The following is a 20,623-nucleotide window of genomic DNA, read 5'->3' as shown; positions in this document are numbered from 1 at the left end:
AAAACAAAATAATAATAGCTTTTAAAAAGGTTCCGTAGCTGAATTTAAAACAATTTAATCTCAATGTCATTAACCAAAATAATGAGGTATTTCTCATCTATCAGACTCAAGAAGCATTAATAAAACTGATTAACCAGGCAGTGAGGGAGACCAGGCAAACAAGCCCATACGTATTCCATAGTCAGGACTCGAGTCAAGCTTTCATTAGTACGTTCTTTAGTTGAAACTGGTAAAATGCAGAAAACATAACTAGTTGGCTGGAGAGGGAGCGGAAGATTAATGATCCAGAACTATCTTATTAAGAGAGAAAGAACTGTGCAATAAATATTATCAGGACAAATGGATAGCTATCTCAGTAAAATAAAAGATTCAGAGGTTTACAGCCTATCAAACACTAACTTGAATCCTGAACACCTTGGAGAATTTAATTAAAAATACAAAATGTCAAGGAGAAAGCACAGGTGGATGTCTGATGTCTTCACGGTGACGGATTCTTCATCTTTCAACTAGTGGAGGAAAAGATTCATTTCCTATTACAATGATACACAGTAATTGTAAATATATGTGTCCGTGTGTGTGCTTAGTTGCTCAGTTGAGTCTAACTCTTTGCGACCCCATGGACGGCAGCCCGCCAGGCTCCTCTGTCAGTGGGATTCTCGAGGCCAGAATACTGGGCCAGAATACTTTCCCTTCTCCAGGGGATCTTCCCAACCCAGGGATCTAACCAAGGTCTCCCGCATTGCAGCTAGATTCTCTACTAGCTGAGCCACCAGGGAAGCACACATATATGTATAATTATATATAAATCTGGCCAAATCCTTTGGCCACACAATGCAAAGAACTGATGCATTGGAAAAGAACGTGATGCTGGGAAAGGTTGAGGGCAGGAGGAGAAGGGGACAACAGAGGATGAGATGGTTGGATGGCATCACTGACTCGATGCATGTGAGTCTGAGCAAGCTCCGGGAGTTGGCGATGGAGAGGGAGGCCTGGAATGCTGCAGTCCATGGTGTTGCAAAGAGTCAGACAGGACTGAGCGCCTGAACAATGACAACCGTGTAAACTAGGTCAGAAGATTTTAGAAACTTATAAAGGTTCTTCAAAAATGAAGAGCTTTTTCTCAAGCACTGACCAAGGACGCCCAGGGATAGTCTCAGCAAAAGAAAGTAAAATATTTCTTTGAACCCCCTGCAGGCTGCGTGCCTGCAATCCTCAATACATAGCCGAACCACAAACAGCAAGCCTTGGGTATCTACATACCATAGTCAGCTGTGGGCTTTGGAGAGTCACATACAAGTGGACCCTGTGGGTCATTCAGAAGTTGTAGAGGCCTGAGGCCCTTGTCTATGGGGCATCTCAGTGGCTGTGGAATTTCCCCAAGGACTGTGGCAACTAAACCTTGACGTAATGTGTGCTAAGTCGCTTCGGTCATGTCCGACTCTTTGCAACCCCATGGACTGTGGATCACCAGGCTCCTCTGTCCATGGGGACTCTCCAGGCAAGAATACTGGAGTGGGTTGCCATGCTCTTCTCCAAAAGCATGACCCCTACCCTCCAAATTTCACCCCCACCTTGGAAAGCAGTGGTCTCCCACATGAAAACCCCTGATTCTCTTTCCACCCATCCAAAGTCTCTCTGAGCATCACCTTTGAGCACTAGTTCAGAATGCTGCTTCTTTTTCTGACCATTCTGTGTATCTGTACCTTTCTGAAACACAACCTGCTCACATTCTTCACTTTTCCCCCCTCTCTCTAAGTCCTTCATCCACCCCTGTGTTTACCTTTGTACGGATATTTAATAACATTTGCCAAGGGACTCTGTTTTTAGTAACACACATAGGTACATTTCCTCAGCAAGAAATACAGGTGATTTTTTTTTAAGATTTTTTTTTCATGTAGACCATTTTTTAAACTCTTGTTGAATCTGTTACAATATCATCTCTGTTTTCCATTTTGGTTTTTTGGCCGTGACGAATGTGGGATCTCAGCTCCTGACCAGGGATCGAACCCACAACCGCTGCATTGGAGGGCAAAACCTTAACCACTGCACTTCCAGGGAAGTCCCTATAGGTTGTATTCTTATTATCCAAGTTAATAGGAATTAACTCCAGGAGATGGTGAAGGACAGGGAGGAGGCCTGGCGTGCTGCAGTCCATGGGGTCGCAAAGAGTCACACACGAGTGAGCAACTGAACAACAAAACAAATTTAGTGGGAAATGTTTCGCGAGAATTCAAGGAAATTCAGCCAAAGAAAACTTAGAATCAACTGTTACGCTGATCTATTTCACTTATTTAATGTGAAATGGCGTTAAACAAAGATACATGTTTCACATCTTCAGTGTCCCAACACACAAGTGAATATTTCTATATGTCAGAATGGCCAGAACACTCAATCATCACATTAGAGAAGCTGAACGCAATTGAAAGCACTGGCGTTTCGTGCTCTCCTTGCAGAGGGCCTTCAGCACCTCCGATGAACGAGCGTGTTCCCATTCATCCAAGGAACAGGCTGCTGCTGTTACGACTGGCCTGGGGGTGTCAGTTCTGGGGGGGCTGGAAATTCGATAATAAGCTCTGATGGTATCGATGCTGTACTGGGTAGCCTGAAGCCTGGGTTTCAGAAGCTCCTATTCAGGGGCGGTCGTGGCCACGGATAACATTTCAGGGCGGAAGGAACTCATGTGTGTCCCCATTGATGTGGTGCTGACAAGACTTCTCAGCTTCTCCGGACCCTCGAATGAGCCCTCACAGAAGGCTTGGAATGAAGGCAAATGCCTCCAGCGTTTAAACTTGATTAGGAATGCTTATCTGCATGATGACAGATGCTGCCTGGGGCTCTCGTAGCCCAAACTGTCGCTCTACCAGGAGCGTTAGAGACAGCATTTTCAACTTAAATCAGTTCATTTTGGTGTATGTTTATTGAGCACTTTTCATGCGCAAAGTTTCTGGAAATGCACAAGAAGACATAAAAGGATAGTGCCCGTTGTTGCTTATGAGGTGCTAGTTGCTTATTACCCATCAAAGGATTTTCCCTCGTTGGGATCAAAGAAAGAAGAGTCCTATCCAGCGTGAGCTCCGTCGTGTCCCGACTCCCTACAACCCCATGGACTGCAGCACGCCAGGCCTCCTTGTCCTTCACTGTCTCCCAGAGTTGCTCAAACTCATGTCCATCGAGTCGACGATGCCATCCACCCATCTCATCCTCGGTTGCCCCCTTCTCCTCCTGCCCTCAATCTTTCCCAGCATCAGGGTCTTTTCTAATGAGTGGGCTCACCTCAGCTCACCTAGCCTTGACTGATAGCATCTGCTGAATCACCATTTCCTTTCCTTTCCTTTACCCAAGACATCCCACGGGATCCCATGATTAAACTGATTTGAGGGACCTTCCTGGCAGTCCCGTGGCTAACACCCCAAGCTCCCAATGCAGGTGGCCTGGGTTTGATCCCTGGTCAGGGAACTAGACCCCACGTGCTGTAACGAAATACCCTGCACGTACAGCAAAGACCTCGCATGGCCAAGGAAATAAATAAATGTGAAAAACAAACAAACTGATTGTGTTCTTGTCTTTAGGACTGAAAACGGGCCCTTGTCGTCTGCTTCTTTTAGGATGAGGTCCCTGGCCACTGCACTCACTGACCCTCCATGCTCCCCTGAAAGGAGTTCAGGGTGGAGGTGAGGAATTGTGCCATCTGTGCTCTGGAAAGGCTAGCAGACCAGGTCTGCAGATAGTTAGGTATTTTCAGGAAATAATATATATTTTTTTAAACATGTTGAGGACGGGGCCGGGCTACCTAATTTCTTTCTTTTTTTTTTTTTAAGTTTTGTCCTGTTAAGTATTTGTTTTATTAATATTTTTTAAAATGCATTTATTTCTAATTGATTGATGATTGCTTTACAATATTGGTTTGATTTTGGTCATACATCAACATGAATTAAACAGAGGTTTACATATGTCCCCTCCCTCTTGACTCTCCCTCCCACCTCCCACCTATTCCCACCCCTCTAGCGTGGGAATTATTACAGATTATTACAGAGAATTAGTGGAGAAGGAAAGGACAACCCACTCCAGTATTCCTGCCTGGAGAATTCCAGGGACAGAGGAGCCTGGAGGGCCACAGTCCATGGGGTCGCAGAGAGTCAGACATGACTGAAGCGACTTAGGACGCACAGAGAATTAGAATTCTAATTAGAATTAGAATTATTACAGAGCCCCAGTTTGAGTCCCTGAGTCAGACAGCAAATGCCCACTGGCTATCTATTTACATATATTAGCGCATATGCTTCCATGCTTCTCTATTTATCTCACCCTCTCCTGCTTTAGGAAGTGGCAACCCACGCCAGTGTTCTTGCCTGGAGAATCCTGTGGACAGAGGAGCCTGGTGGGCTACAGTCCATGGGGTCGCAGAGAGTCAGACACGACTTAGCGACTAACAGTTCTCCTTTACGTGCATCTGTGTCCACTGACCTTTGACCAACAGATTTTTCAGTGGCTACATAGTTTCTATAATGAAGCTTTGTTTCTAGTATTTACTGATTTATTTCTTTTGACCGTGTGGCATATGGGACCTTAGTTTCCCAACCAGGAACAGAACGCATGTCCCCTGCTGCAGAAGTGCAGAGTCTTAACCGCTGTACCGCCAGGGACCTCCCTGGGAAAAGGCTTAAGGTGCCCAGTTTCTTGCATCGTCTCATATCTAGAAAGGCCCTAAAATCACTGATGGAGTTAGCAGCTCCTTGTGACTACCAGCAACCGTCTGTGACCGGTGACCACCTTCTGCCAAACGTGTGTGCTTCATTGCACAAATCCCCCTTCAGTAAAACCACGTTCTGCCAAGACACACAGTGACCTCCGCCCGCCCTCTCGGGAGCAGCTCCTCAGAGCTACCTGAGAGGCTGTATCCCAGGCCACAGTCCTCATTTTGTCTCCAATAAAACTTAACTCTCACGTCGTGCATTTTTTTTTCCAGTCGACGCATATATTCCCCCTCGTTCATAAATCCAGTTTAGTGGAAAGTTACATTCAATCCACCCAAAGCCAGCCTCATACTCTTATCTACTCCGTTTCCGTGATCGCCTCTGACATCTGGGCAAGGAACCCTGAACACCAGGAACCTTAGAAGAAAGCGAAATTCCTTGTCCCCCCTGTTGCTAATTTCCATTACTCTCACATCTGCCAGCGGTTTTCCTCCCGTTTTCATCTTCGGGGCTCTTCTGCTTTCTCTTTTAATTCTTAAGTCTCTACCAAGTTGTCATCTTCCTGTAGCCATCAGATTGCCTTTTTCTCACTTTCTTGCATGTTTCTTAATTCCTGAACCATTTTAACACTAGTCTAACCCCAAAGATTTCTCCATGAGGGTACTAGAGGACCCACATGTGACAACTAACTTGAAAAGCATTTCCCATTTTTTTCTGCCTCTACTGAGCAAACAATTGAGTAAGAGCAACCTTCAAAGCCAAGTGTTTCCAAAATAAATGCTCGGTTTGCCAGAAAATATTTGTGAAGGTATTTCAATAGCTGTAATAAAGCAAATACTTGCATAATGGGTGATCAACACATCAGAAACATTTTTGCATTCCTTTCCTGAGCACCTGTGGTTACTCAAGCTTCATTTCTGACCTGTCCAAGGACTCAGGAGATACTATGGGAAAGTATTTGTTCATTCCTTCCTACCACACACAGTGAACGTAGTAAAAATTATTTCGTCTGCCAAGAGGATTTTTGTAGCGCACACACACCCATTTCAAATTATGTGCAGTTCCTTGCAATTCAGTCCTCCCAGTGGCAATCAGACAGGAAAGGACTGAAAAAGAAGTAAAACTTGGCACCACTGAAAAGCAATTACAACAGGTCTCGATTTGACGGTGAAGCGCCCTGGGAAAAGACATTCCCACCGGAGTGCTCATCAGGAACGGGCACTGTGCTCCCTCGGCGGTCTCCAGCAGCACAGAGTCAGTCTGGTGAACGCAGTATCAGAGAATTCATCCTTCTGTGCGACAAGAAATTCTATCAAAGTCTACTCAGGGGAACCATAACTGATGTGAAAAAGGTGGATTTGTTGTCTAAATTCTGATGAAATTTAGCAAATAATAAACGTCATCCCCATAACACCTATTTATATATATATATAAATTATATATATATATATATTCATTATATATCTATATAATGGGGCAAAAACATATCTCCAGAAATACTTAAAATTGTACTGTGTTAATATATGTTGATACTTTCACATATATTAATTTTAACGCTGCAGACCTTGCTGTGGCTGTGTGCAGGGAATCTGCCTACAATACAGGAAACGGAGGCAGACATGAGTTCAATCCCTGGATCAGGAAGATCCCCTGGAGGAGGGCCCAGCAACCCACTCGGTATTCTTGCCTAAAGAATCCCATGGACAGAGGAGCCTTGTGGGCTACAGTCCATGGGGTCACAGAGAGTCAGACACAACTGAGCAACTGAGCACAATTTGAGAACACACATTAATTTTAATATGTATTCATTTTAATATTTTATATATTGATATTATATTGCAAAGATATATCTCTAGAAATACTTAAAAGGTAACCTTATCTGGTCTACTTTCTTCTGGAAACTTATGCTTAAAATTCCCTACACTTAATAATGGAAATGCTGAAAATTCTACTTGAGGAAAAGTTTGAATTACAAGTCTATAACCCCACCTATAGGTCCTAAACGACAAAGTTTAGAAATCACGTAACAATTCTAAGGGACAGCTGCAGTATTTGGAGATATTTCTGGGTGTCAGAACTGGGAGGAGCCTCTGGATCTAGTGGGCAGGGGCCAGGGAAGCTGCTAAATGGCCTGTAATTCAGAGACCGGACCCACTATAGCCACACAGCCAAAGAACTGAGAGACGCAGACTGTAGTGAACAAACGTTTGGATACCAAGGTGGGGAGGGACGGTGACAGGATGAAATGGGAGATGGGACTGACATATACATGCTACTGATACTATGCGTAAAAGAGTTCCCTGGTCCAGGAAGATCCCCTGGAGGAGGAAAGGGCAACTCCCTTCAGTATTCCTGCCTGGGAAATCCACGGGCCGAGGAGCCTGGTGAGCTACAGTCCATGGGGCTGCAGACTCAGACACACACACATATAATCGGTAACTGATGAGAACCCACTGCATAGCTCAGGCACCTCTACTCAGTGCCCTGGGGTGACCTGAGCGGGAAGGAAATAAAAAAAAAAAGAGCAGATATCTGTGTACATATAGCGGATTCACTCTGCTGGACAGCAGAGACTAACACAACGTTGGAAAGCAACTAAAATCCAATAAAAAAAAAAACAAACACAGTTATCTAGCCAAAACGATCGTAATGCTTTAGGTGAGAAACCGCGGTCTACTTTCAGCACTTTTCTCGATGAATACAACCTAAGACCCAAGAAAAGATACTCTTTAAATGAAATATTATGTATTCTGAGGGTCTGTACAGAAATACAAGCAAACTAGACATGGGATAGGAAATAGGCTTCTGGAAGGTAAAATTCCTTAAATCCCCTTTTCCAAATTATGATTTCCTATTTTCCTAAAGGAGCACTTAGGAAGCTCTTACTCCAAAAACATCTCAGTTTGATGAATTTTCCAGAAAAAAAAAAAAAAAGATTCAAACCTTAAGTGAAATTAAATCAGAAACATTCAATTTCTGTTGCGCTTCTTTTAATAAGCCGCATGGACAAGATTAAAGGTGAAGTGTGCGTGGCAGATGAGTAAGCAGTCATTCTGCCTTCTAGATGTTAGGGTGCTTGTCAAAGGAAGGAACTGATGTTTCTCATCTCCGAAACTCTGAGAGCATGATTTCATTACAGACTCTAATCTTGGTTGCCGGCTGAGCTAACTTCAAGGGAAAAGCTCACCTTCTTTAAAAACTAAAGTGTTAAAATTGAGGACCACTTTAGCAGAGCTGGTAAAGAATCCGCCTGCAATGCAGGAGACTCCAGTTCGATTCCTGGGGTGGGAAGATCCGCTGGAGGAGGGATAAGCTACCCATTCCAGCATTTTGGGGCTTCCCTGATGGCTCAGCTGGTAAAGAATCCGATGGCAATGCGGGAGGCCAGGGTTTGATCCCTGGGTGGGGAAGATCCCCTGGAGAAGGGAAAGGCTACCCACTCCAGTATTCTGGCCTGGAGAATCCCATGGACCATATGCAAAGAGTCAGACCTGACTGAGCGACTTTCACTTCAGTCAAATCGTCAGCAGCTACGGGAACGCTCAAAACACTGTGGTCTACGAATAAATACAATGACAAGGACAGAGAGTTACTTCTGTGCTGCCCTTCCGGCAAAGCCGGGCAGCCCACACATGTTCACGAGAAAACACCAGGTAAACTGAGGGGCATTCCACACAACGACTGGCTTGTAGACTTCTACTGTGCCAAGATTAGGAACGTCAAAGCGGGCTTCCCTGGTGCTCCAGTGGTTGGCAGTCTGCCTCGGAATGCAGGGGACACTGGTTCGATCCCTGGTCTGGGAAGATCCCACATGCCTCGGGGCTACTAAGGCCGTGCCGAGCCACAGATAGTGAGACCCACACTCTAGGGCCCGAGAAACACAACTGCGGAAACCCGTGCTCCGCAACGGGAGAAGCCTCTGCAATCAGAAGCCTGCTCTGCACAAGCAGAGGATAGCCCCTACTCGCTGTAACTAGAGGAAGCCTGTGCACGGCACCCAAGACCCAGCCGAAATAAAAAAGTAAGTAAGTAAAAGAAACAAAAAAGATCTGGCCCTAACAAGGCTCAGGGGATCCTTGTCTCCTGTTGTGTTAAATCGCTCAGTCATGTCCGACTTTTTACGACCCCGTGGTCTGCAGCATGCTCAGCTCCTCTGTCCGTGGGAGTCTCCAGGCAAGAATACTGGGGTGGGTTGCCATGCCCTCCTCCAGGGGTTTTCCCAACCCAGGGATCGAAAGCCAGGTCTCCTGCACTGCAGGCAGATTCTTTTACTGCTGAGCCACCAGGGAACCGTGAGTCCTATATATTGAGGCAGGTCTGAAAAAAAAAAAAAAAAGAGAGAGAGAGAGAGAGAGAGAGAAGGAGATTAAATGGGGAAAAAATGAAAAAAGGAGATAAAATGAGGGCCTCCGCCCAGTTCTCGGAACCTCAGCGTCCTAACTGTTCATCCCTCCACTGTGGTCGGGCAGGCCAAGTCAGATCTGAATTTGAATCTCAGCACAGGAGACTGAAACGAAAAGCATTCTTTTTTTCTCTTGAAGTGGAAATTCAAGCCGTTAACAATATTCCCACTTTGGTCTTGCCAAAGGGACAGACTCCAAGGCTTCAGGCGGAGGATTAAGTTCTTCAGTCCTGTGAGGTGCTGCAGAGCGAACCAGTTGCCAAGACGTGGAGTCTTCCAGCGGACGGGAGAAAAGCCCTAATGCCTGACACAGGGGGGACTGGAGCCACTGCCTCAGAATCACAGCAGCACCAAGGCGCCCTCTCCAGCGTCTTCTTCTACTTCTGCTGCTGCTGCTGCTAAGTCGCTTCAGTCGTGCCCAACTCTGTGCGACCCCATAGACGGCAGCCCACCAGGCTCCCCCATCCCTAGGCACCAGCAATTTACCGACGCTGAGAGTCACTCACTAACACTTTTGACTTGTCAATTTTGTAACAATCATAATAAACGAATCCCAGAAAGCTGAAACAGTATTTTGCCATCTGGATGCCTTTTTAAAAAATATACACTAAAACTAAGAAACCAATATTCTAACTTCAAACTATATTTATATATATATATTTTTTCAAAGTATAAGTGGTTAATTTGAAAAGAGCCTGATGCTGGGAAAGATGGAAGGCAGGAGGAGAAGGGGAGGACAGAGGATGAGATGGTTGGATGGCATCATCAACTCAATGGACATGAGTTTGAGTAAGCTCCGGGAGTTGGTGATGGACAGGGAGGCCTGGCGTGCTGCAGTCCATGGGGTCGCAAAGAGTCAGACACTACTGAGCTGCTGCTGCTGCTGCTGCTAAGTCGCTTCAGTCGTGTCCGACTCTGTGCGACCCCACAGACGGCAGCCCACCAGGCTCCCCCGTCCCTGGGATTCTCCAGGCAAGAACACTGGAGTGGGTTGCCATTGCCTTCTCCGAACTGAACTAAGACATTTAATAAATGGAGGCAAGCAACATTATAGAAAATCAAAACTCCATCTAACCATCACATTTGTGACAATCATGCTATTCCTATATTTTTTTCCCAGAGAAATTTGCTTTTTACTTTTATCATAAATGTTTTCTTTTGTATTGGGGTAGACAGCCAGTTAAAAATTTTGTGAGTGTTTCAAGGTGAATACAGAGAAGGGACTCGGCCATACATATATATATATAAGAATTGAGATCAGTTGCTAGTATAATTTCCACAAACAAACGTGCCTGTTGCCACAGTAGGGAAAATCACATTTTTTAATTAAGTTAAGAAGCCTGGTATTAAACTTAAAACAACCAGAGGGAAGGGCAAAGGCTAGCTAGCCAAGCAGAGATGGGTCTTTTATATTGTAGCACAGTGCCCCCTGCAGGTCATTTATTTCAGAGTCAACATTTTCAGCCATCTCAATTCTCTGTGTTACATTTGCTACTTAGTAAAGTAAGAGATAGGTAAAGTCTGCTAGGATATTTCATTGTGAAATCATACTATGCTTGGAACATTAGTTCACATCACAAACAATGGGCAAAAACAAACCTTTAGTTTCTTCTCCAGAAGGAAATAGTAAACCACATGATAAAAAATTTCCACAAAGCTGTTTGCCAACCATATATAATAGACAGATATAAATCTCCTTTAAAGCAAAAAAAAAAATACAAACTAAAGTTCACCAGTACATGCCACGTCTCTTCATTTCACAATGATGAAATGAATCCCACAGTCAGAGAATAAATTAAAACACATCATAGTGTACTCATCAGAGTTTATTTCTGCATATTTGCTTTTGCTTTAAAATGTCAGGTTGAAAAGAACGTGAAAGTGTTAGTCGCTCAGTCGTATCCCACTCTTTGCGACGCTATGGAACTGTAGCCCACCAGGCTCCTCTGTCTAAGGGAGTCTCCAGGCAAGAATACTGGAGTGAGTTGCCATTTCCTCCTCCAGGGGATCTTCCTAACTCAGGGATCGAACCCTGGGTTGCAGGCAGATTCTTAACTATCTGAGCCACCAGGATATCGGTTTATCTAAGGTTACAGGTTTATCCCAACATTCTCTTTATGGTACCTAAAATAATTCCACAAATCTAGTGTATTCTGAGTAAGCGTAGTTCAATTACGAAAGGGGGGGGATAAGAAATTAAGAATTAAAATTTCAAGATATTAAATGTAAACATAGATATTTTATCTATCCAATTGACAATTTGAAAAAAGTAGATGAGCATCCCAATGACTTGGTGGCAGGGAGGGAGAAGCCCCAGGAGGAGTGGTCGACAGGAAGGGCTGAACAGCTCGAGCTCTGGCCCAGCCCGAGGGAATCGGGCAGCGAACTGGGGAGCAGGGAGCCTTTGACAGTCGTCCTGTGTCATGCTGGCTGGCAGGGCTGCGTCTCCTCCCACCTCAAGCGCTCTTTAGACGCGGATCACCCCGGCGGAGACAAAGCCTTGAACAGAGGGACGCCCTGCAGCTGAAGCAACTCCTCAGTGACTTGAGTCCTCGGGCCCAGAGGAGAAAACAAGGGTCTCAAAGGCCCGTGCTGAGTCACCGCACTTTGGGGAAAACCAAACCCAACTTTAAGTTCCACCCTGATGTCCCGGCCAGTTGCATCTGAGACTTACCACCCCCTGCTCAGAACCCTCCCACCCCGTTCAACAACAAATGCCGTCTCAACTAAAGAGTACCCCAAACGTCCCGCCTGACTACCATTTCCCTTATTGCTTCCACAGACCTCCCTTTAAACATGAAGCCTCCCTGATCCCTCTCCCGCTCAGCCTCCACTGTCGCCCCTCGTTGCCTGAATAATGGCCACCTACCTCGGTGGCTCAGAGGTTAAAGCATCTGCCTGCAATGCAGGAGACCTGGGTTCGATCCCTGGGTCAGGAAGATTCCCTTGAGAAGGAAATGGCAACCCACTCCAGTATTCTTGCCTGGAGAATCCCATGGACAGAGGGGCCTGGTGGGCTACAGTCCACGGGGTCGCAAAGAGTCAGACTGAGCAACTTCACTCACTCACTCACTCACCTCCATCGAGGTCGTCTCTCCTTCTTTTCTGTCTCGGCCTGAACTATACCTTACACTAACTGTGCCCCACGCATACACCCACCCACCCACGCTGGGCACCTGGAGGGGGCAGCCCAGTCCACCTGTTTTCTGTCCTTGTTTAGGGATCCTGTCCATCTCTCCTAGACCCTGGCTTCTGCTCCAGGAGGGGAATTCAGTGCTAAGTCAGGGGGAGAAACCTTGGCTCCCAGCAGTGCATCTCACGCTAGACACCCCCCACCACCCCCCGCCTGACCTCTGAACCTCATGGGTCACCTGTCCTGGCCAGTTGGCTTCCCTGATGAAGCCACACACGTCCTCCTCACCGAGGCCAGAGTACAGAATGCTACCCTCTCGTGGGTGCAGCCTCGAGGCACTTCTTCCTTGGAGAACGCAGTGTCAGCCACCGTTATCAAGTGAAACCAAAAAACACCAAGGGGTCTGTTTTCAGGGACAACCAGCCTAGAGGGACAGCCTGCTGATGGAACAGCCTTTCAGGATCCTTGCGCAGGAAAAATAGCAACCCACTCCAGTGTTCTTGCCTGGAGAATCCCAGGCACGGGGAGCCTGGTGGGCTGCCGTCTACGGGGTCACACAGAGTTGGATACGACTGAAGCGACTTAGCAGCAGTAGCATCAGCGCAGGAAAAGCCAGACAAAGGGACAGAATGAAATGCCGAGGATTTTCATTCTGTTGGTAAATTCAAAACACAAAAAAAAACGAGAAGAAGGGCTTGGGGAAAGTAAAAAAACAATCTAGGTGAACCTCTCGGGAAGATTGCTAACCCTGTGGCATCCCAATAAAACAATTCGGGAGGGACTTGCGTGCCATGTAGATAAAAACCCCCAATGTGACGACTCTGGGTGAGCCTCCCACCACGCAGGTGATCTTGCAAAGACCATCACGAAAGCCTCACTTCTCACTGCACCCCATGTCTCCCAAGTCCATTCCTTGGGCGGCGGGGGGGGGGGGACCTTTATTGCCCACATTATTAAACAACGACTGTCAGCATGTGTGTGTCTCCTCGGACAATTCATTTCCGAGGGTTAGACAAGAGCCCACTCTCGGCGGGTCCTGAGGGGCGGGGGTTCCCTCTTCCTGCAACAAGACCTTCCCTCCTTGAGTCGGGCTTTCGAGACCCAGGTCATCTTGCTGCAAGGGAAAGGTGAGTTCTGAGTCTCGGCTGGAACTGTTTCCTTGACTTGCTTTTCGTTGCTTTTTGTTATTATAATCGTACATAAATGGCCTGCCTCAGAGCATCCTGCCCCTCTGCCTGGCCCTTGAACTAACGCAAGCACCTTTGTTCAGAGCCCTGTCCACCTGGGGGCGGCAGGAAGGAAGGAATTAACACACACCCCTGCCCCGAGGCTTGCTATTGCAGGAGACATTTGCAAGATGAATGGCCTTTTTCCTTGGTTTCCTCAGCTCCCCGTTTCTTCTCATCCATGAAAGAACCTGGCACCCAGGACCCCGATAAGATGGTTACTCTGAGACACTACCCTGCCGTCTCCTTGGTCAGTCTGCTGAGTAAAGCCGGATTCCTCACCTCAACACCTCGTCTGTGATTCACCGAGCAGAGTGAGCTTGGATCCGGTAACCGTCTCCTCAGACACGCGTTCCCACATTCAATCTCTGACCCTGTCTACCACATCCTGATTCCCTGCTGCTGCTGCTAAGTCGCTTCAGTCGTGTCCGACTCTGTGCGACCCCATAAAGGAAATCAACCCTGAATATTCACTGAAAGGACTGATGCTGAAGCTGCAATACTTTGGCCACCTGATGTGAAGACCTGATTCATTGGAAAAGACCCTGATGCTGGGAAAGATCGAAGGCAGGAGGAGAAGGGGACGACAGAGGATGAGATGGTTGGATGGCATCACCAACTCGATGGACCTGTGTTTGGGTGAACTCTGGGAGTTGGTGATGGACAGGGGGCCCTGCCGTGCTGCAGTCCATGGGGTCACAAAGAGTCGGACACGACTGAGCGACCGAATGACAAGCCACACCCTGAAGCACAGCAGCAAATCTTCCCAGCCTCCGTGCTCCTTAATTCTCAGTCATTAATTTAGCTTCTTCTCTGGCACCGATGTATCGCCCAGCTTCCATCTGATACGGGGCCAGGCTTTAGCTTCTTTTTCCCGGGTCTGTCTATTCTTAGATTCTGGCCCTGACACCGTGTTCCATTTTTGCTCATAGAAACGGGACAAGGCAGAAAGACACGCAATTCGGTGTCCAGCACCAGGGGGCGCTCTCTGTAAAGGATTATCTACGTGAACCTTCGGTGCCATTTTTTTCAGAACACAGCCCAGTAGCATCTCTCCCGAATAAAAACATCTCCAAGTCCATCACGGGCTTCCCAGGGGCCACTAGTAGTGAAGAACCGTCCTGCCAATGCAGGAGATGTAACAGACCCGGGTTCGATCCCTGGGTGGGGAAGATCCCCTGGAGGAGGGCATGGCAACCCACTCCAGTATCCTTGCCTGGAGACTCCCATGGACAGAGGAGCCTCCTGGGCTACAGTCTCTGGGGTTACAGAAAGTCAGACACGTGCTCACAAGCTAAGTCCATCAGAGGCTCAGAGACGCTCTTTAGTATTGAGGGTTGGTCTTGGAGAGAAAGAAAGGTAACGTCACCAGTGATCTCCATCAGGACAAATTGCTATCTAATATTTGACTGCTGGAAATGCTATACAACTTATAAATCATTCACATGATTGTACAAGATAAAGAAATCATTCATATGATAAAGAAACACCACCACATTTAATTACCGTTATCTCCACAGCCATCATAAAAAAAAAAAATCAATAGGCTACTAGTGTGGGGAAAAAAAAAAAAAAGCTTTCTGAAGGTCATTCTCTGGGAGCATATTTTTTAAATGGGAAAGATGGGAAACTGCCTCTCTGCTAAGTTTTATAAGTCTTCCATTTCCTCTGCTTTTTCTCTTAGGTGGCGTGTACGGCTTATAAAACCTTCAAGAAATCTTGAAATATTGAGGTGTCTTCCCTGAGAAAAATGCAGCTATGGGACAGGCACGTGCGGTTTGCGGATGCTCATGACCTCCCTAAAGACCATGCATAGATTTGGGAAGATTTCCATGGGTTTTAGAATTTGGTAGCCAGGGTGAAGTAGAACACGCATTACGTCTGGGTTCAAAGCCTGGGCGGTGACTACTCACTACCGGCATGTCTTTATGCAAAGTCGCACCCTCAGGGACACTCTGTCAGCTCTAGCATGAATATAATTATTTTATGGAATTGTACTTTACACAGGGTTTATGGGCATCGCATGATAACACCAAGAAGGGAAACCTCTGCACAGAGCTCGGCTACTTTTTTTAAAAAAGACTCAGACTAACAATAATGTTGCTTTCACTGTGACTTTCTACAGATTGTTGCCTTTCTCCAACTCTCCTGTGCTTCTTGACTCGATCAATCAATTCCCAAAACAGTTATTTCTTTCTCATAAAACCAGTGAAGTGTTTACCCGAAAGATTTTTCCCCATTAAAACTTGGTTTAAAAACTCTAATAACCATTCACATTGTATTTAGGCACTTGTGTGCCTAAAAATACAGAAAAGTTGATTGCGTAGCCTTGATGGGCCACGTCAGGGCTATGTGTGTGCTAAGTCACTTCTGTCGTGCCCAACTCTTTGTGACCCCATGGACTGTGGCCTGCCAGGCTCCTCTGTCCATGGGACTTTTCAGGCAAGAATACTGGAGTGGGTAGTGATGCCCTCCCCTCCAGGAAATCTTCCCAACCTAGAGATCGAACCTAGGTCTCCTCCGTCGCAGGTAGATTCTTTACCATCTGAGCCACCACGGAAACCCATACTCCATGTATAGCTATTAAAAACATACTAGCTATATTTCTTACGCTGGACAATATCTCCTTGTAGCTTATTATTTTGTACACAGTACGCTGTGCTTCTTACGCCCCTCCCCTTGTCTTGCTGTGTTTTCGACAGCGGGAACAGCAGGATCGTCCTGCGGAAGGCTGAGGACATCAACCCCGGGTGTGCTCCAGCACGCCAGCGCCAAATTACCGCAATCTCACTCTGAAACCTCTCTGGACTGTCTCTAATCTCGATGGAAGTAAGATGCCTTTGCATGCTTTACTCTGTTGGACTGACGGAAATACGATTAATGAAACAGGATTTGCAGTCGTTTAGAGAACTCTGCCGGAGAAAGCAATGGCACCCCACTCCAGTACTCTTGCCTGGAAAACCCCATGGACGAAGGAGCCTGGTGGGCTGCAGTCCATGGGGTCCCTAAGAGTCGGGCACGACTGAGTGACTTCACTTTCACTTTTCACTTTCATGCACTGGAGAAGGAAATGGCCACCCACTCCAGTGTTCTTGCCTGGAGAATCCCAAGGATGGGGGAGCCTGGTGGGCTGCCGTCTATGGGGTCGCACAGAGTCGGACACGACTGAGGTGACTTAGCAGAGAACTCTGCAAATCTACATGCAATAGAAGAGAGAGAGAGTGAGACAGAGAGACCACGTGAAAAAGGCATTCATGGTATTAGGGCGAGAGAGAGAGAAACAGAGGTTTCACATTAACGCCAGGATCTGAGAGCCTCCGGAGTCAGGAGAAGGCACTTGAGCACTTATTGACTCTTGAGCGATCCCGTTTGCCAAACCTCGCTCTGCTGAGAGAGGTCATCTACATTCAAGTCCTCAAGCTGCATTTCATGATTTAAGACACGACTTGAGAAGCTGGGCTTGGCATCCGTGACGTCTCAGGCCCTGAAGTCAGTCTTCTGATGCACAGGGGAGATTTCTGTCACAGGAAGAAAAGTGGCCTGCATTGCAGAGAAGGCGTTCCAAGCTCCAGACGCCTGTTTTCAGCTTTGCATCACTGTCACTATGTCACCGTCAAGCACCGTTTTCGGGGAAGACTCCCAAGCAAAGGTGAGGGGCAGCAGACCAGCCTTTTAGTGAAGGTTCTCTGGGGCACCAGGACTTTGAGAGGGTGTGGGAGAGACTGTCCCTGGCGGGGCAAAGAGAAAGATGGGTTAGAGGGTCTGGGATCTTTTTTCTCCTGATCTTAAGTTTAAAAAAGCTTGAACATAATAGAAGAGGTTAAGAAGAACCCTGGAAGGAACGTTTTGCCTATTAAACCCTTGCCACGACCAATTTCACACACTCAATTATCTCGCTTCAGTATAATGTGAGTCTATCTGTCACCTCCCCAATGGAGCATCTACAGTCTCTGTATTTGAAAGGATGTTTGCAAAAAGTCCTTGCATGTAGCCATCTCTCTCTGGGTGGGTGGGTGGGTGTGTGGGTGTGTGGGTGTGTGTGGGTGGGTGGGTGTGTGTGGGTGGGTGTGTGTGGGTGTGTGTGTGTGTGTGTGTGTGTGTGTTCGTCTATCTCTTAAAAGAGCTTCTAATCAATGGTTCATAAGCTGCAAGTACCCAAAGATTCAGGCAGGTGTGGTTCAGCCCTTCTCAGTTACAAACAGATGGCTTCCACCAGCTCAGAGCTTTGCTAGCTCTAGAACAGTTTTTGAAAAGTCTAAGTGTGTTACTTACAGGGAAAACTCAAACTGTTAGTCACTGAGTCGTGCCCAAGTCTTTGTGACACCATGGACCATAGCCCGTCAGGCTCCTGTGTCCCTGGGATTTTCCAGGCAAGAGTGCTGGAGTGGGTTGCCATTCCCTTCTCCAGGGGATCATCCTGACTCAGGGATAGAACTCCGGTCACCTACATTGCAGGCAGATTCTTTACTGTCTGAGCTATCAGGGAAGTCTGCCCAGGAATGGATTTCAACATCCGTAACAAGTGAGTTGGTTAACTGGGAATGAAAAATTGAACACAAGTTGCTTTTTCCTTGGCTATGAACAGTGAGCAGCAAGCCCAGAATACCGTCTCTCAAAACAGACATTTTATTTAAGAGGCAGCAACATCAACTCCATTTTCTTCCCCCTAAAACATCGCTTCCAGTCAAGGTTTGGGGGAGGAAAATTTTAAATACTGGGTATTTAAGTGAGCAGGGCCTCCCAGGTGGCTCAGTGGTAAAGAATCCACCTGCCAATGCAGGAGATGTGGGTTCAATCCCTGGGTGGGGAAGATCCCCTGGAGGAGGAGACGGCAACCCACTGCAGTGTTCTCGTCTGGGGGAACGCCCATAGGCTAAGGCTCCCGGCGGCCTATAGTCCGTGGGGTTGCAAAAGAGTTGGACACGACTGAGCAGCTAAACAACGAACAGCACCCCAGGAACCTCAGGGCAGCCGAGAAGTGAGTGTGGCCTGTCCGCTCCAGCTCCATCCCAGCTCAGCAACAGGGAGCCTTGCAGGTGTCCAGGGCAGACACCTGGCAGGCGGCAGCATAAGTCCGGGAGAGGGGGGACTGCTGGGCACAAGCGGTCCCCCACATCTCTGTGGGTTCCCTCGGAAACTGGCCGCAGGCCACCTCCTGAAAGCTCCCCAGAGAGGCCCCAGCGCACAGGAGAGCTCCGTGAAGCCACAGAAGTGTGAGTCCCTCCGTCCCGTGTGGCTCTTTGCCACCCTGTGGACTGCAGCCCGCCAGGCTCCTCTGTCCAGGAGAGTCTCCAGGCAAGAATGCCAGAGTGGGCTGACATGCTCTTCTCCAGGGGATCTCCCCGACCCAGGGGTGGAAGCCGGGTCTCCTGCACCGCGGGAGGGTTCACCGCACCGGGCCTGACAGGGGGTCCCTCTGTGAACACGCCAGCGGAGGCCCTGTCATCGTGGCCACGGCGTCCTCATTTCAGATGCTGCTCACACCCTCTGAGGGAACAGAGCACTTTCTCAGGGGGCTCCCCTCCTTGAACAGAGCACTTTCTCAGGGGGCTCCCCTCCTTGCTCTGCAGTTGTTCTTCCCACATGCGTGCTGGGGAGGGCGGGAGCTCTGGGTGGGGTCCCCCTGCCCTCTGTCTCTCCCTCCGGGTGGGGTCCCCCCACCGTCTGTCTCTCCCTCCAGGTGGGGTCCCCCCACTGCCTGTCTCTCCCTCCAGGTGGGGGTCCCCTCGCCACTCTGTCTCCCTCTCCGGGTGGGGGTCCCCTCACCCCTCTGTCTCTCCCCCTCTGTCCCTCCGGGTGGAGGTCCCCTCACCCCTGTGTCTATCCCCCTCTGTCCCTCCGGGTGGAGGTCCCCTTGCCCCTGTGTCTATCCCCCTCTGTCCCTCCGGGTGGGGGTCCCCTCGCCCCTCTGTCTCTCACCCTCTGTCCCTCCGGGTGGGGGTCCCCTTGCCCCTGTGTCTATCCCCCTCTGTCCCTCCGGGTGGGGGTCCCCTCGCCCCTCTGTCTCTCCCCCTCTGTCCCTCTGGGTGGAAGTCCCCTTGCCCCTGTGTCTATCCCCCTCTGTCCCTCCGGGTGGGGGTCCCCTCGCCCCTGTGTCTATCCCCCTCTGTCCCTCCGGGTGGGAGTCCCCTCGCCCCTCTGTCTCTCCCTCTGGGTGGGGGTCCCCCTACCCCTCTGTCTCTCCCCCTCCAGTTGGAGGGTCCCCTTGCCCCTCTGTCTCTCCCCCTCCCCTCTGTCTCTCCCTCTGGTTGGGAGGGTCCCCTCGCCCCTCTGTCTCTCCCCTGAGTGGGGGTCCCCCACCCCTCTGTCTCTCCCCTTCAGGTGGGGGTCCCCCTGGCACTCTGTCTCTCACCCTCTGGGTGGGGGTCCCCTCGCCCCTCTGCCTCTCCAGGTGGGGGTCCCCCTGGCACTCTGTCTCTCACCCTCTGGGTGGGGGGTCCCCCGCCCCTGTCTCTCCCTCTGGGTGGGTATCTCCTCACCCCTCTGTCTCTCCCTCCAGGTGGGGGTCTCCCCAGCCCTCTGTCTCTCCCACTCCGGGTGGGGGTTCCCTGCCCCTCTGTCTCATCACCTGGGTGGGGGTCCCCCTGCCTCTCTGTCTCTCCCTCTCCAGTGGGGGTCCCCTCCCCTTCTGTCTCTCCCCCTCTGGGTGGGGGGTCCCCCTGGCCCCGCCCCTCTGTCTCTCCCGCTCCGGGTGGGTGTCCCCCCACCCCTCTGTCTCCCCCTCCAGGTGGGGGTCCCCCAGCCCCTCTGTCTCTCCCTCTCTGGGTGTTGGGGGGGGTCCCCTCACCCCTGTCTCTCCCCTTCTCGTCCTCCGGGTGGGGGTCCCCTAGCCCCTCTGTCTCTCCCCCTCATACCTAGAGGTGCACTGGAGATCTTCTGGTGAGTGCAGTCTCCACAAGTCCATTGTTCTGGTGACTGAGATCTACTGGAATCTAAATAAAACCGGCTGCCATTCTTTTCTCCCATCTTTTTAAGATTTTTTTTTTTTTGACATGGACCACTTTTAAAGTCTTTATGAGTCTGTTCCAATACTGCTTCTGTGTTCTTGTTTGGATTTTTGGCCCTGCGGCATGTTTAATCCTAGCTCCCCCGTCAGGGATGGAAGCTGCATCTCCCGCATTGGAAGGCGAAGTCTTCACTAGTGGACCAGCCGGGAAGCCCCTGCCCT

The 20,623-nt window shown here is 48.8% G+C and overlaps 1 protein-coding gene across 41 annotated transcripts in view; it reads right to left on the bottom strand.

The window, feature by feature from the left end:
- The window catches only part of LOC138431407 (uncharacterized), a 332,640-nt gene that overhangs the window by 265,591 nt on the left and 46,426 nt on the right, over positions 1-20,623 (bottom strand). For 4 of the 41 annotated variants that reach the window (XR_011446051.1, XR_011446045.1, XR_011446053.1 and 1 more), the window contains one exon: positions 14,930-17,183. The exons of the other annotated variants lie outside the window; for them this stretch is intronic. The gene's annotated coding sequence lies outside the window, so the exon portion shown is untranslated. Of the gene's footprint in view, positions 1-14,929; positions 17,184-20,623 lie in introns of those variants that run through there. 41 annotated transcript variants of the gene reach the window in all.

Source organism: Ovis canadensis, chromosome Y (genome assembly GCF_042477335.2).
Source record: "Ovis canadensis isolate MfBH-ARS-UI-01 breed Bighorn chromosome Y, ARS-UI_OviCan_v2, whole genome shotgun sequence".
NCBI lineage: Eukaryota > Metazoa > Chordata > Mammalia > Artiodactyla > Bovidae > Ovis > Ovis canadensis.
The sequence above is the reverse complement of the archived record's forward strand: the minus strand, read 5'-3'. Positions and strand labels throughout refer to the sequence as shown.